Source organism: Salvelinus alpinus, chromosome 27 (genome assembly GCF_045679555.1).
Source record: "Salvelinus alpinus chromosome 27, SLU_Salpinus.1, whole genome shotgun sequence".
NCBI lineage: Eukaryota > Metazoa > Chordata > Actinopteri > Salmoniformes > Salmonidae > Salvelinus > Salvelinus alpinus.
The window spans coordinates 19,039,911-19,056,628 of record NC_092112.1 but is presented as its reverse complement, the minus strand read 5'-3'; the positions used below and the strand labels follow the sequence as shown (position 1 = coordinate 19,056,628).

At 42.5% G+C, this 16,718-nt stretch overlaps 1 pseudogene; it reads left to right on the top strand.

Annotated features, from left to right (window-relative positions):
• The first annotated feature begins 552 nt into the window (after positions 1-552).
• LOC139556104 (TATA box-binding protein-associated factor RNA polymerase I subunit A-like) lies at positions 553-14,088 on the top strand (annotated as a pseudogene).
• Positions 14,089-16,718: the final 2,630 nt, after the last annotated feature.

Genomic DNA, 16,718 nt, shown 5'->3' with positions numbered 1-16,718 from the left:
GAAACCTCAGTTGTATCTTTCCATAAACTCTCCCCGTGTATACAGATTCCCACTGATACTAACTAATTGGCTGACTAGAACAATGTTGTTTGAGAACCAATTACGGTAAAATAACATCTTGTTTCCATGTAATGTAGAATTATTATTCCATATAAAACATTTGAAGTGAAAAGTTGTTTATACAGCAAAGCCCAGCACATTAAAGCCTGCTTGTGAAAAGATGCCAATTTCACAGGAAGTTTACCCACGATATAAGGACATTGTAGTAAAAAAAAAGTAGCCCTCCGAGCTTCTGAAAAACCAAAATGAGGTACAATATTCCAAAAACGGAGTATTTTTTTTTTAGTAAGTACCTTTTTAACCCAGTTTCCTTTTGATATTTAATTAAAGAGAATGAAGTCTAAGACATTTAGACCACCATCACACCCTGTTGGTGATAACATCTCTTTTTATTTTGGCTTGCTTTTCCATATGAAGTTGTACAATAGCCCAAGGTACAGCAAGTGGATTTTGGAATGTCAATAGATAGTCCCTCAGCCTTGGATAATAACCTTGCTTTAGAGGCAGGTAGTCCTCCCTTTATTTATAGCCACCTTTAAAGGTTTCACGTAAAAATTGTGCTGTTTCTTCAGAGGTTTTGGAAAATTCAGAGGGTAATCCAACAGGGCCTGGATACTTTTTTTAAAATGGGGCAATCCCATATTGGATATCCATAATGGACTAATCTTGACAGCAAGTCCGATTGAATTCTTCACTAACAAGTTAACATTCTCTTTAGAACAAGAGTTTAGTCACTGAAACTTATCTAAGGGGTAAAGATTCTCATAAAACATAGTGGTAAAGTCTGATATCAACTCTCTATCCTTAGAGGTTACCCCATTAATCTTATCTTTCCGAAGTGTTCTGAGTTCCCTTCTCTTCTCCAAATAAAAAAGCATCTGTTAATTTCGCATTTTTCAAGCCATTGTTTCCCATTTTCAAGCCATTTTTCCTTATGTAATTTGTGTAGTTGGTTCTGTAAATCCTTAAATTTAGCCTTAAGATCAAGATGCTCAATCTCCGTGATATTAGCAATTTTCTTAGAGCTCAGTTACCTCACATCTTAAAGCAAGCTGCTTCCCATAAGTAATACAGCTGAGCAGATTTCCAATTTCAGCTGTTCCCAATATTTCCCATATAGCGAGCAATAGTAATGGCGTCTTTTTGTTGGCATTAACACCACCATGGTTCGTTGAACAAGCCTATGGGGGAAAAGAATGGTGTTTGGGATAAATCGCAGAAAATAAGGATAAATCGCAGAAAATAAGGTCTGTGGTAAACACAGATCATCTCCAACTATCGTCACTTTTTGTGAATTCTGAATCATTTATGACATTTTAAAAACCACATAAAGGCTACCTAATTCATAAAGGTATTGCTAACTGACTTATATAATTATCCCTACATCAGAGGTAGAGACTTTGTTTACTTACTAACGAGCGGAATACGTTTTTCCACCAATGATAGAATGCCAGAAAGCTCTTCAATAAGTTTTTCCACCAATGATAGAATGCCAGGAAGCTCTTCCGGAAGTATACCGGAAGTGAGACATGTTTTGAACCAGAGAGGAAAATGCGAAGCGAGAGCGATAGCTGGGCGCAAAATCTGTCTTCTCTACAGATGGCGATTTTTCGTTTCTTTCCGCTCATCAAGCGAGCAGTTTTTGTATGGAGGTCAATGAGAGCGTGTCGAATTTGGTTAACAAAACATTGAATGGCTTATTTACTACGTGTGGCTTATTTGATTGAATATAAGTTTCGTAATTATTAGGCTGTTACGAGTGTACTGATATAAGTAGAACAAGTGACATCCCGGCAACTTTGAGAAAAAACACTTTATATCGCCGTTGTGCCTGGTCGTTACTAGTTACACCAGTCACAAAGTCATAAACCCGCCTATTTCTACAATGTATCTTCTTAAAATGTTATTTTAAAAATAACTTTGATCACACTGCTAACCTTATGCTTAACCTTAAATTTAATCAAATTTTTGTTTTCATACATTTCCACAGCCAATTCTGACTTTGTGGTTGTGGTAACCGTTGCGCTTTTTGTTCACGCGCGTATCTGCCCTGTCAATGGCTAGAATAGTCCCACCTGATCTTGCCTCCGCCCGTTTGCCTTCATTTTTGAAGATTTAATGTCATTGTTAGAGCGTCCACTAGGGTAACTGTGTTTTAATGAAAAGCATGCATGGGGTTTGGAGCAAATGCACATTTTACTAAACTAACTACATTATATTTTGCCAGAATATGACATATTGTGGGCTTTCACATGATTGTCTACGAAATGGGTCGAACTTCAAACTGTGTCATGGATGATCTTGATTCAGAACTGAGGTTGCCAGGAGAACTGTGCGAAAATGACTCCAGATGATGAATCAATCAACAGAAAACGAATCAAGCAGCCAAACCTCCCTCGGAGCCAACTATATTTAAAGGTACTTTATAAAATACAGTTTGTAGACGAATATGTGAACAGCTAGTTTATTGTCTTGACAATGTGCTACCTGTGGCTGTTTATGCTTGCTCTGGACCCATCGCGCCACGAGAACGCACGACTATATGCCTGATTATCGTGTTCATCATTGTGTAAGATCTCTTAGACCTAGTAACCAGTCTGTCTCCTGTATAATCACAGAGACACACCGTGAGACTGGTTTTCACAAGACCACAATGAACTGCCTCCAGCACATCAAGGAGGCCCTCCTACACTATAGATGGCAGGAAGCTGCTGAGTACATGTCCAGTTACCCACGAACACTGGAGGACATACCACAACGCTACGCTGAGGTAGGTATATCTTTGCTCTGCTCTGACTAAACACTCACAAAATTAACTCAAAGTACTGTCGAAATGCAAAATTTGATTTCTTCAATCATTGTCTTTCAGATAATTTGGAGGACAAGCACAGATACTACACCACCGTTCCATCTCGAAGCTGCAAGACTACAACAGTTTCTATGCGTGAGTGAAACACTCAGGAGTAAAACATTACCTGAAGGTATGTTCCTTATCTTCTTTCCTTCACCTCTGCATTCATTTTTTTTTTTACTATCACCTTTCCTAAAGGACCCTAAGTCAATATAGGGTAAAAAAAAAAGTCAATATAGGCCAATAGGTTAAAAAAGTCAATAATTTTATTATGTTTTGAGCCAGTATGACACCTTCAAAAACAAACAAATGGATGGAATATGTAACAATGTGTTTAACATGGAAATGTACAGTACCAGTCAAAAGTGTGGATTCATCTACTCAAGGGTTTTTCTTTATTTTTACTATTTTCTATATTGTAGAATAATAAAGGCATCAAAACTATGAAATAACACATTGAATCATGTAGAGACCAAAAAAGTGTTAAACACAAAAAAATGTTTTTTTATATTTGAGATTCTTCAATGTAGCCACCATTTTCCTTTGATAGTTTTGCACACTCTTGACATTCTCTCAACCAGCTTCACCTGGAATGCTTTTCCAACAGTCTTGAAGGAGTATCCACATATGCTGAGCACTTGTTGGCTGCTATTCCTTCACTCTGCAGTACAACTCATACCAAACCATCCCAAGTGGGTTGAGGTTTGGTGATTGTGGAGGTCGGGTCATCTGATGCAGCACTCCATCACTCTCCTTCTTGGTCAAATAGCCCTTACACAGCCTGGAGGTGTGTTGGGTCATTTGTCCTGTTGAAAAACAAATGATAGTCAGACTAAGCGCAAACCAGATGGGATGGCGTATTGCTGGTTAACTGTGCCTTGAATTCTAAATAAATCAGTGTCACCAGCAGAACACTCTCACACCATCACACCTCCTCCTCCATGCTTCACGGTGGAAACCACACATTCGAAGATCATCCGTTAACCTACTCTGCGTCTCACAAAGACACGGCGGTTGGAACCAGAAATGTCTTATTTGGACTCATCAGGCCAAAGGATAGATTTCCACCGCACGTCTCCTTCTTATTGGTGTCCTTTAGTAGTGGTTTCTTTGCAGCAATTTGACCACGAAGGCCTGATTCACGCAGTCTCCTCTGAACAGTTGATGTTGAGATGTCTTACTTGAACTCTGATGCATTTATTTGGGCTGCAATTTCTGAGGCTGGTAACTCTAATGAACTTATCCTCTGTGGGCAGAGGTAGCTCTGGGTCTTCCTTTCCTGTGGCGGTCCTCATGAGAGCCAGTTTCATCATAGCACTGTCAAAGTTCTTAATTTTCTGAATTGACTGACCTTCATGTCTTAAAATAATGATGGACTGTCATTTCTCTTGGCTAATTTGAGCTGTTCTTGCCATAATATGGATTTAGCCCTATTTGGTAAAATACCATCTTCTGTATACCACCTCTACCTTGTCACAACACAACTGATTGGCTCAAACGCATTAATAAGGAAGTTCCACAATTTTTTTTTTTTAAAGGCACACCTGTTAATTGAAATGCATTCCAGGTGACTACCTCGTAAAGCTGGTTGAGAGAATGCCAAGAGTGTGCAAAGCTGTCAAGGCAAAGGGTGGCTACTTTGAAGAATCTCACATATAAAATATTTTGATTAAACACTTTTTGGGGTTTCTACATGATTCCATATGTGTTATTTCATAATATTGATGTATTCACTATTATTCTACAATGTAGAAAATAGTAAAAATAAAAACAATTGAATGAGTAGGTGTGTCCAAACCGTTGACTGTTACTGTATGTGAATGTATATTGAGGAAGTGTTTTGTCCAGTAGATCTGTCTGGAACACTCGTTTCACCTGGTGAACGGGCAGTTTGAGTACGCCAAGCGTCAGCTGTCCATCGCTGAGAGCTGGAGGTACGGCAAGCAGTCAGCTGATCAGTCCCAGCGGATTAAGCTGATCCAGTCCTACAGTTGCTTCCTGGATTGCTTCATCTGGTGTGGGGGGGAAGGCCACCGTCTCCAACACAGGTAAGAGGATAGATACCTGGCAACCCCCAAACATCCATTATTCATTGGTGTCAATTACATCGATAGTAAAAATCTTCATTTGTGCTAGACTGCTGTGCCACTCGGGAGACCTAAGGCACTGCATCTCAGTGCTAGAGGCGTCACTATAGACCCTGTTTCGATCCCGGGCTGTATCACTACCGGCCGCGATCGAGAGTCCCGTAGGGCGGTGCACAATTGGCCCAGCGTTGTCCGGGTTAGGGGAGGGTTTGGCCGGGGTAGGCCGTCATTGTGAAATAAGAATTTGTTATTACTGACTTGCCTAGTTAAAAAAAGAGTAAAAACATCACCATCTACTGGACAGATGATGTAACTGTGCCTTTTTGGGACATAATTCCAATGCATTTCAAACATCATGGTAAAACAAAGAGTAACCAGAAACTGTGGTGCCTTAGCTTAACATGGACTTTGACATAATAATTTCAGATGAGTATGATGCTGGTGTCATTCAAGAGATGCACAGCTACTTCCGCCAATCCTCTGTCAACCTGAAGGATATCATGAAGCTTACTGGGGTCTGGGATCTTTTTGTTCTGGGTTACATTGACGTAAGTACTAGTTTGTGTTTAGTAGGCATGAAACAGGAGAAAACATTTCAAAACAGAATGGGGAATGGTACTACTTGAACTTTACACTTATTTTCATTTTGCGTTTCAAAGTGGTTTGCTACGATTTGCCCTACTGAACACGACCCCTGGCATCCCCTTTTCCCTTCATTGAACTACGTTCCCTTATCACACTACCTATGATGAGATAATGTTTTGACTTGTATGTGTCAATGGCAGATGCTGGAATTCTACAACGATCACAAGGGAGCTGTGAAGGTTCTGAATGACTATGCCTATGACAACAGTTTGCCCCCCCTAACGCCCATGTCTACCTCTACCGGTACATGAAGAAATGCTACTTCAAAGTAGCCACCCTTTGCCTTGATGAAAGCTTTGCACACACTTGGCATTCTCTCAACCAGCTTCATGAGGAATGTTTTTCCAACTGTCTTGAAGGAGTTCCCACATGCTGGGCACTTGTTGGCTGCTTTTCCTTCACTCTCCGGTCCAACTCATCCCAAACTATCTCAATTGGGGTGAGGTCGGGGTGATTGTGGAGGCCAGGTCATTGGCGGCAGGTAGCATAGTGGTTAGAGCGTTTAGCCAGGAACCGGAAGGTTGCTGGATCGAATCCCAGAGCTGACAAGGTAAAAATCTGTCATTCTGTCCCTGAGCAAGGCAGTTAACCCACTGTCCCGGGCGCCGAAGACGTGGATGTCGACTTAAGGCACCTCTCCCATTCGGAAGACACATTTCAGTTGAATACATTCAGTTGGACAACTGACTAGGTACCTCCCTTTCCCTGATGCAGCACTCCTTCCCTTTCCTTCTTGGCCACATAGCCCTAACAGAGCCTGGAGGTGTGTTGGGTCATTGTCCTGTTCAAAACAATTCAAGGCAATGCAAATAGTCTCGTGGCCATTTGATTAGGTGTTCAGGAGTCTTATGGCTTTGGGGTAGAAGCGGTTTAGAAGCCTCTTGGACCTAGACTTGGTGCTCCAGTACTGCTTGCTGTGCGGAAGCAAAGAGAACAGTCTATGACTAGGGTGGCTGGAGTCTTTGACCATTTTTAGGCCTTCCACTGACACTGCCTGGTATAGAGGTCCTGGATGGCAAGAAGCTTTGCCCCAGTGATGTACTGGGCCTTTCGCACTACCCTCTAGTGCCATGCGGTCAGAGGCCGAGCAGTTGCCATACCAGGCAGTGATGCAACCAGTCAGGATGCTCTCGACAGTGCAGCTGTAGAACCGTTGAAGATCTGAGGACCCATGCCAAATCTTTTCAGTCTCCTGAGGGGGAATAGGTTTTGTTGTGCCCTCTTCACGACTATCTTGGTGTGCTTGGACCATGTTAGTTTGTTGGCGATGTGGACGCCAAGCAACTTGACGCTCTCAACCTGCTCCACTACAGCCCCGTTGATGAGAATGGTGGAGTGCTCAGTCCTCTTTTTCCTGTAGTCCACTATCATCTCCTTTGTCTTGATCACGTTGAGGGAGAGGTTGTTGTCCTGGCACCACACGGCCAGGTCTTTAACCTCCTCCCTATATGCTGTCTCGTTGTTGGTGGTGATCAGGCCTACCACTGTTGTCATCGGCAAACTTAATCATGGTGTTGGAGTTGTGCCTGGCCGTGCAGTCATGAGTGAACAGGGAGTACAGGAGGGGACTGAGCACGCACCCCTGAGGGGTCCCCGTGTTGAGGATCAGCATGGCGGATGTTGTTACCTACCCTTACCACCTGGGGGTGGCCCGTCATGAAGTCCAGGAACCAGTTGCAGAGGGATGTGTTTTAGTCCTAGGGTCCTTAGCTTAGTGATGCGCTTTGAGGGCACTATGGTGTTGAACGCTGAGCTGTAGTCAATGAATAGCATTCTCACATAGGTGTTCCTTTTGTCCAGGTGGGAAAGGGCAGTGTATAGTGCAATAGAGATTGCATTGTCTCTGGATCTGTTGGCGCTGTATGCAAATTGGAGTGGGTCTAGGGTTTCTGGGATAATGGTGTTGATGTGAGCCAGGACCAGCCTTTCAAAGCACTTCATGGCTACAGACGAGAGTGCTACGGCTCGGTAGTCATTTAGGCAGGTTACCTTTTGTGGTGTTGGGCACAGGGACTATGGTGGTCTGCTTAAAACATGTTGGTATTACGGACTCGTACAGGGAGAGGTTGAAAATGTCAGGGAAGACACTTGCCAGTTGGTCAGCGCATGCTCGCAGTACACGTCCTGGTAATCCGTCTGGCCCTGCGGCCTTGTGAATGTTGACTTGTTTTAAAGGTGTTACTCACATCTTCTGCGGAGAGCGTGATCACACAGTCTTCCGGAACAGCTGGTGCTCTCATGCATGTTTCAGTGTTATTTTCCTCAAAGCTAGCATAGAAGTAGTTTAACTCATCTGGTAGGCTCGTTTCACTGGGCAGCTCTTGACTGTTCTTCCCTTTGTAGTCTGTAATGGTTTGCATGCCCTGCCACATCCGCCGAGCGTCAGAGCCGGTGTAGTACAATTTCATCTTAGTCCTGTATTGATTCTTTGCCTGTTTGATGGTTCGTCGGAGGGCATAGCGGGATTTCTTTAAGTTTCCTTGTTAGAGTCCCGCTCCTTGAAAGCGGCAGCTCTAGCCTTTAGCTCAGTGCGGATGTTGCCTGTAATCCATGGCTTCTGGTTGGGGTATGGAGGTACGGTCACTGTGGGGACGACGTCATCGACGCACTTATTGATGAAGCCAATGACTGATGTGGTGTACTCCTCAATGCCATAGGAAGAATCCCGGGAACATATTCCAGTCTGTGCTAGCAAAACAGTCCTGTAGCTTAGCATCTGTTTCATTTGACCACATTTTTTTTATTGATCGAGTCATTGGTGCTTCCTGATTTTAATTTGTTTGTAAGCAGGAATCTGGAGGATAGAATTATGGTCAGATTTGCCAAATGGAGGGAGAACTTTGCATGCGTCTCTGTGTGGAGTAAAGGTGGTCTAGAGCCACTTTTTTTCTCCTCTGGTTGCACATTTAACATGCTCTGGGTGAGGCTTTTCCTCTTTTCTTATTGCGGAGTAGTTCATTCACTGTGGTCTTAGTGCCAGCATCGGTCTGTGGTGGTATTTAGACAGCTCTGAAAAATACAGCTGAAAACTCTCTAGGTACATGTTGTGGTCTACAGTTTATGAGATACTCTACCTCAGGCGAGCAAAACCTCGAGACTTCCTTAGATATCGTGCACCAGCTGTTTTTTTACAAAAATATGTTTTCCGCAGCCCCTTTACTTACCAGACGCAGCTGTTTTATCCTGCAGATACAGCGTATAGCCAGCCAGCTGTATGTTAATAATGTCGTCGTTCAGCCACGATTCCGTGAAGCATAAAATATTACAGTTTTGAATGTCCCGTTGGTAGTTTAAAATTCTGCGTAGGTCATTGATTTTTTTTATTATTATTTTTTTCCCCAAAGATTGCACGTTTGCTAGCAGAATGGAAGGAAGTGGGGGTTTATTCGATCGCCTATGAATTCTCCGAAGGCAGCCCGCCCTCTGGCCCTTTTTTCCCACTCCGCCCGGCCATCTAGATGTGTGAAATTTGGTGTATAAGCTAATGATCCATCATGTATGACATTCCTGGGACTGTGTAAACTTAATGTTTATTACCATATCATTTTTGTATGTTCTCTATAGTTATTATGTACTTAAATGTATCGATTGACCAATTCGGCACATTTGGGCAGACTTGATACAAAATATTGTCCAGTATTGAAATGCTTCGCTGGAACAATCTGCAACTTTATGCACACACTGATGCCATCTAGTGGCCAAAATCTAAATTGTGCCTGCGCTGCGATAATACATTATGGCCTTTCTCTTGCATTTCAAAGATGATGGAACAAATAATACAAACTGTTTTTTACCTTTTACCAGGTCTAATGTGTTATTCTCCTACATCAATTTCACATTTCCACAAACTTCTTCAAAGTGTTTCCTTTCAAATGGTATCAAGAATATGCATATCCTTGCCTCAGGTCCTGAGTAGTAGTTAGTTAGATTTGGGTATGTCATTTTATGTGAAAATTGAAAAAAATGATCCTTAAGAGGTAAGGACACTGTGCCCTAGCGTGTAAAATGTGGAAACATAGCCAATTTATGGTGTATCTTGATGGTCTGGCCATTCTTTCAATGTTGTGCATGAAACAGGGGCTTTTACACATTAAGATGAATGTGTTTGGTGGATGCGCCCTTCACATTGACGTTGGTCACTTGAAGGTGTTCATAGTAAAGGAAGAATCCATTTGTTTCAGAGAGGGTGATCTTCAGAAGGCTCTAGGTGTGGTTCTGGATCTCCTGGACTTATCCAGTTGGAGTAGAAACTTGGATGTCTGGAACCATTTGATGACTATCGTCAAGAGGCTGAGGCTCAGGTAAGGATGGCTGCATGAATCCATACTTCTCTCTCAAAAGGATGATTTTGAAGTTCCTCTCATTCCAAGTAAATTAGTCACCTTACATTGCTTGTATCTCTTCTCATTGCTAATTGACAAAATGTAATATTATGCATAATTTGTTTCTTATTCAATACTTGTAATTCCACTGGTTGATATTTTCCTTTACAAAACAATGGCTGAAGATTGTTGCAGAGGAGTTGGTGAACAGAAAGGACTGGTGGCGAGCAATGCACTTCACAACATTCCAGGCCAGGAGAGACTTGGTAGTGAATGGGGTGCTACTGGAAGTGAAGCGCTTTGTGCTTGGAGCCTTTTGTCCTCGCTGTAGGTACAGCTACACAGTAACACTTTTGTCCTCGCTGTAAGTACAGCTACACAGTAACACTTTTGTCCTCGCTGTAAGTACAGCTACACAGTAACACTTTTGTCCTCGCTGTAAGTACAGCTACACAGTAACACTTTTGTCCTCGCTGTAAGTACAGCTACACAGTAACACTTTTGTCCTCGCTGTAAGTACAGCTACACAGTAACACTTTTGTCCTCGCTGTAAGTACAGCTACACAGTAACACTTTTGTCCTCGCTGTAAGTACAGCTACACAGTAACACGTTTGTCCTCGCTGTAAGTACAGCTACACAGTAACACGTTTGTCCTCGCTGTAAGTACAGCTACACAGTAACACTTTTGTTGTTGTGGATTATTACTTTCTTCCAGTTGTGTGAAATTGAGACTTCCTCACTTATTGGCAGCCTTGTCACTATGTGGCCAAATATACAATTAGTTTAAGAATACATGTTTACTTCCTTGAATCACCATTATTGGCTGTCCTTAGGTCTTGTTCCTCCGGTTCTGATAGTGGAAAATTAGCCCTATGACATCTAATGTAGTTTAATCCATTTTTGTCTCTTTTGCCAGATGCCTTCATGTACCGTGGTGTAGGTAAGGACACCCAAAAAGGACTTACTTCCGAGGCGCAGAAGACTAAAAGGTCCGAGAAGGATAAGGAATCCAAGACGGCTAATGCTCAGAAGAGAATGCGGAAAGCAAAGCCCAGACTGACTTTGAGAAAGTGCCTCGGAACGCTGCTGGGCGCATCGGCGAGAAGAGAAACGTTTTTAAAAAATATGTGAAAAGCTTCCACCATTGCCTGATCATGGCAGACATAACCTCATGCGGTCATTGGGTCATACTCTCTCCCCTTCCATGACAGCTGCTCCAACTACACATTTTCCGTCAAGATAGCAACGGTGCCCCCTTCAGCAGTTCTATCTACTGTAGAGAGAGCCTGCAGAGTTCTGTCATACTATCCAGGTCTGTGCCCAAACAGTTCGAGCTTCTACTTTTAAAAATCCATCTCGCCAGAAATGAGTCCCTCACTGTTGCTGCTTGTTATAGACCCCCTCTCAGCTCCAGCTGTGCCCTGGACACCATATGTGAATTGATTGCCCCTATCTATCGTCAGAGTTCGTACTGTTAGGTGACCTAAACTGGGATATGCTTAACACCCCGGCCGTCCTACAATCTAAGCTAGATGCCCTCAATCTCACACAAATTATCAAGGAACCTACCAGGTACAACCCCAAATCTGTAAACATGGGCACCCTCATAGATATCATCCTGACCAACATGCCCTCTAAATACACCTCTGCTCTTTTCAACCAGGATCTCATCGCTGCCTCATTGCCTGCGTCCGTTATAGGTCAAACGACCACCCCTCATCACTGTCAAACGCTCCCTAAAACACTTCTGCGAGCAGGCCTTTCTAATCGACCTGGCCCGGGTATCCTGGAAGGATATTGACCTCATCCCATCAGTAGAGGATGCCTGGTTGTTCTTTTAAAAGTGCTTTCCTCACCATTTTAATTAATCATGCCCCTTTCAAAAAGGCTAGCTTTTTCAAACAGAAATTTGCATCCTGCAGCACTAATTCCAAAAAGTTTTGGGACACTAAAGTCCATGAAAAATAAGAGCACTTGCTCCCAGCTACCCACTGCACTGAGGCTAGGAAACACTGTCACCACTGATAATTCCACGATAATCAATAATTTCAATAAGCATTTCTCTATGACTGGCCATGCTTCCACCTGGCTACCCCGGCAAACAGCTCTGCACCCCCCGCAGCAACTGGCCCAAGCCCCCCCCCCCCCCCCCCCTGCTTCTCTATCACCCAAATCCAGATAGCTGATGTTCTGAAAGAGCTGCAAAATCTGGATCCCTACAAATAAGATGGGCTAGACAATCTGGACCCTCTCTTCCTAAAATTATCCACCTCCCTGTTACTAGTCTGTTCAACCTTTCTTTCGTTTCATCTGAGATTCCTAAAGATTGGAAAGTGGCCGCGGTCATCCCCCTCTTCAAAGGGGGAGACACTAGACCCAAACTGTTACAGACCTATATCCATCCTGCCCTGCCTTTCTAAAGTCTTCGAAAGCTAAGTGTGCTAACAGATCACCGACCATTTCGAATCCCACCGTACCTTCTCCGCTATGCAATCTGGTCTCCGAGCTGGTCACAGGTGCATCTCAGCCACGCTCAAGGTATTAAACGATATCATAACCGCCATCGATAAAATACAGTACTGTGCAGCAGTCTTCATCGATCTGGCCAAGACTTTCGACTCTCAATCACCGTAGTCTTATCGGCAGACTCAATAGCCTTGGTTTCTCTAATGACTGCCTCACCTGGTTCACTAACTACTTCTCAGATAGAGTTCAGTGTGTCAAATCGGAGGGCCTGTTGAACGGACCTCTGGCAGTCTATGGGGGTGCCACAGGGTTCAATTCTCGGGCTGACTCTTTTTCCTTGTATATATCAATGATGTCGCTCTTGCTGCGGATGATAATTTGATCCACCTCTACGCAGACGACACCATTCTGTATACTTCTGGCCCTTCTCTGGCCACTGTTAACAAACCGCCAGACGAGCTTCAATGCCATGCAACACTCCTTCCGTGGCCTCCAACTGCTCTTAAATGCTAGTAAAACAAAATGCATGCTCTTCGCCCGCCCGCCCGACTAGCATCACTACTCTGGACAGTTCTGACTTAGAATATGTGGACAACTATGAGTACCTAGGTGTCTGGTTAGACTGTAAACTCTCCTTCCAGACTCCTATTAAGCATCTTCAATCCAAAATTAAATCTAGAATTGGCTTCCTATTTCGCAACAAAGCCTCCTTCACTTTGCTGCCAAACATACCTTCGTAAAACTGACTATCCTACCAATCCTTGACTTCGGCGATGTCATTTACAAAATAGCCCCCAACACTCTACTCAGCAAATTGGATGCGGTCTATCAGTGCCATCCGTTTTGTCACCAAAGCCCCATATACCACCCTCCGCTGCGACCTGTCGTTGGTCGGCCCTCGCTACATACTCTTCACCAAATCCACATCTACAAGTCTCTGCTACGTAAAGCCCCGCCTTATCTCAGCTCACTGGTCACCATAGCAGCACCTACCCTTAGCACGCGCTCCAGCAGGTATATTTCACTGGTCATCCCCAAAGCCAACACTTCCTTTGGCCGCCTTTCCTTCCAGTTCTCTGCTGCCAATGACTGGAATGAATTGCAAAAATCACTGAAGTTGCAGACTTATATCTCCCTCACTAACTTTAAGCATCAGCTGTCAGAGCAGCTTACGATCGCTGCAGCTGTACACAGCCCATCTGTAAATGGCCCATCCAACCAAATACCTACCTCATCCCATGTTTTTGTTTTTCTGGTCTTTTGCACACCAGTATTTCTACTTGCACATCCTCATCTGCACATTTATCACTCCAGTGTTAATTGGTAAATTGTAATTACTTTGCCACTATGGCCTATTTATTGCCTTACCTCCTTACTTCATTTTCACACACTGTATACAGATTATTTTATTGTGTTTTGACTGTACGTTTGTTTATCCCATTTGTAACTCTGTTTTTGTCGCACTGCTTTTCTTTATCTTGGCCAGGTCGCAGTTGTAAATGAGAACTTGTTTCTCAATTGGCCTACCTGGTTAAATAAAAAAAGCATTGACATGGATTCAGAACATAATTTTTTTGTTGGTCCTCTATCAATAATTGTAATATTAAGAGTAAAAATAAATAAAAACAGAACAGAATTCCCAAAAATACAAAATAATTTAATGGTGCCCCTTAGAGGTGTTTTTTCACCATTATTTTGAACAGGTATATTGACAGAACACACATCTCATGTACAGTAAGGACTGGGAGCAGAGAAGAATGTGCCTATTTGAAAGCAACATTTTAGATTTGTTTTTAAAGTAGCTGGTGCTAGAAAAGGTTGGAGACCCCTGGTCTAGGAGGTAATAAGCTCTGAAGCTAGCTGTGGCCTCAACTGAACTTCTGATTCATGGAAAACTCAGCTGCATTCATGTGGAGGCAACATGTTGGAATTTACTCAACTTTTGGGACGCCAAAGAGCAGCATCATAACAGACGCAAAAGACTGCAATGATACAGAGAGAAAAAAAGTACATTTCTGTGAACTGCTGTTGCGATTCTTCTGCCAAGTTCATGCTGACACCACAAACAACATTCTACATCACACACACACACAGGCGGAACGCAAGTCTGATTACTGTACACCCCTCCAGCTGCTCGATGCAGGATAACAGAGCTCAGTTTCACAGGCCATGGGTTTGCATGCTGCCTGGGAACAGAGAACAGTGGGCCCAGCTTTATCAGGATTAAGGATGACATCATACACTCATGTTTGTTGTCACAACCTGCGATGGAGCCTTTTGTTCCTGAACAACTACAGTTGAAGTCAGAAGTTTACATACACCTTAGCCAAATACATTTAAACTCAGTTTTTCACAATTCCTGACATTTAATCCTCGTAAAAATTCTATGTCTTAGGTCAGTTAGGATCACCACTTTATTTTAAGAATGTGAAATGTCAGAATAATAGAATGATTTATTTCAGCTTATTTCTTTCATCACATTCCCAGTGGGTCAGAAGTTTACATACACTCAATTAGTATTTGGTAGCATTGCCTTTAAATTGTTTAACTTGGGTCAAACGTTTCAGGTAGACTTCCAGAAGCTTCCCACAATAAGTTGGGGGAATTTTTGACCATTCCTCCTGACAGAGCTGGTGTAACTGAGTCAGGTTTGTAGGCCTCCTTGCTCGCACACGCTTTTTCAACAAAGTTTCTATAGGATTGAGGTCAGGGCTTTGTGATGGCCACTCCAATACCTTGACTTTGTTGTCCTTAAGCCATTTTGCCACAACTTTGGAAGTATGCTTGGGTTCATTGTCCATTTGGAAGATCCATTTGCGACCAAGCTTTAGCTTCCTGTCTGATGTCTTGGGATGTTGCTTCAATATCCACATAATTTTCTTTCCTCATGATTCCATCTATTTTCTGAAGTGCACCAGTCCCTCCTGCATCGAAGCACCCCCACAACATGATGCTGCCACCCCCGTGCTTCACGGTTGGGATGGTGTTCTTTGGCTTGCAAGCATCCCCCTTTTTCCTCCAAACATAACGATGGTCATTATGGCCAAACAGTTCTATTTTTATTTCATCAGACCAGAGGATATTTCTCCAAAAAGTACAATCTTTGGTAGCTTCAGGCATTTGGAAATTGCTCCCAAGGATGAACCAGACTTGTGGAGGTCTACAATTTTTTTTCTGAGGTCTTGGCTGATTTATTTTGATTTTTTCCATGATGTCATGCAAAGAGGCACTGAGTTTGAAGGTAGGCCTTGAAATACATCCACAGGTAAACCTCCAATTGACTCAAATGATGTCAATTAGCCTATCTGAAGCTTCTAAAGCCATGACATCATTTTCTGGAATTTTCCACGCTGTTTAAAGGATAGTCAATTTAGTGTATCTGACCCACTGGAATTGTGATACAGGGAATTATAAGTGAAATAATCTGTAAACAATTGTTGGAAAAATTACTTGTGTCATGCACAAAGTAGATGTTCTAACCGACTTGCCAAAACTATAGTTTGTTAACAAGAAGTTTGTGGAGTGGTTGAAAAACAAGTTTTAATGACTCCAACCTAAGTGTATGTAAACTTCCGACTTCAACTGTAACTGTGCTTTATGACCTGCACTATTCAATTTCAGGGAATTACAGGAATAAAATACTCTGAAACTTTACTGTAAGGTGAGAGTGACTTGATTGTTTAAATTTGAACGGTTGTACGTGATTCATTGCTGTAGTCTGTGTGCTGTGGAATGGCAAATGTGACTGCTGGATTTTGTACTGTTTGTTACTGAATAAACACTTTTCGATTAGTTGGCTGAAAAAATATAGCCTAAATGAATATAGTTGTTAATAATTAATGACTCTGAAGCTTAAGTATTTTTGTTTCACCCATGTAACTTTATCAAATCAAATTGTATTAGTCACATGCGCCGAATATAACAGGTGTAGTAGACCTTACTGTGAAATGCTTACTTACAAGCCCCTAACCTAACCAACAATTCAGTTAAAAAAAATATGGATAAGAATAAGAAATTAAATTAATAAGTAATTAAAGAGTAGCAGTAAATTAACAATAGCGAGACTATATACAGGGGGGTTGCGGTACAGAGTAAATGAGCGGGGACAGTGGTTAGTTGAGGTAATATGTACATGAATGTTGAGTTATTAAAGTGACTATGCATAGATGATAACAACAGAGAATAGCAGTGGTATAAAAGGGGGGGGAAATGCAAATAGTCTGGTTAGAAATTTGATTAGGTGTTTAGGAGTCTTATGGCTTGGGGGTAGAAGCTGTTTAGAAGCC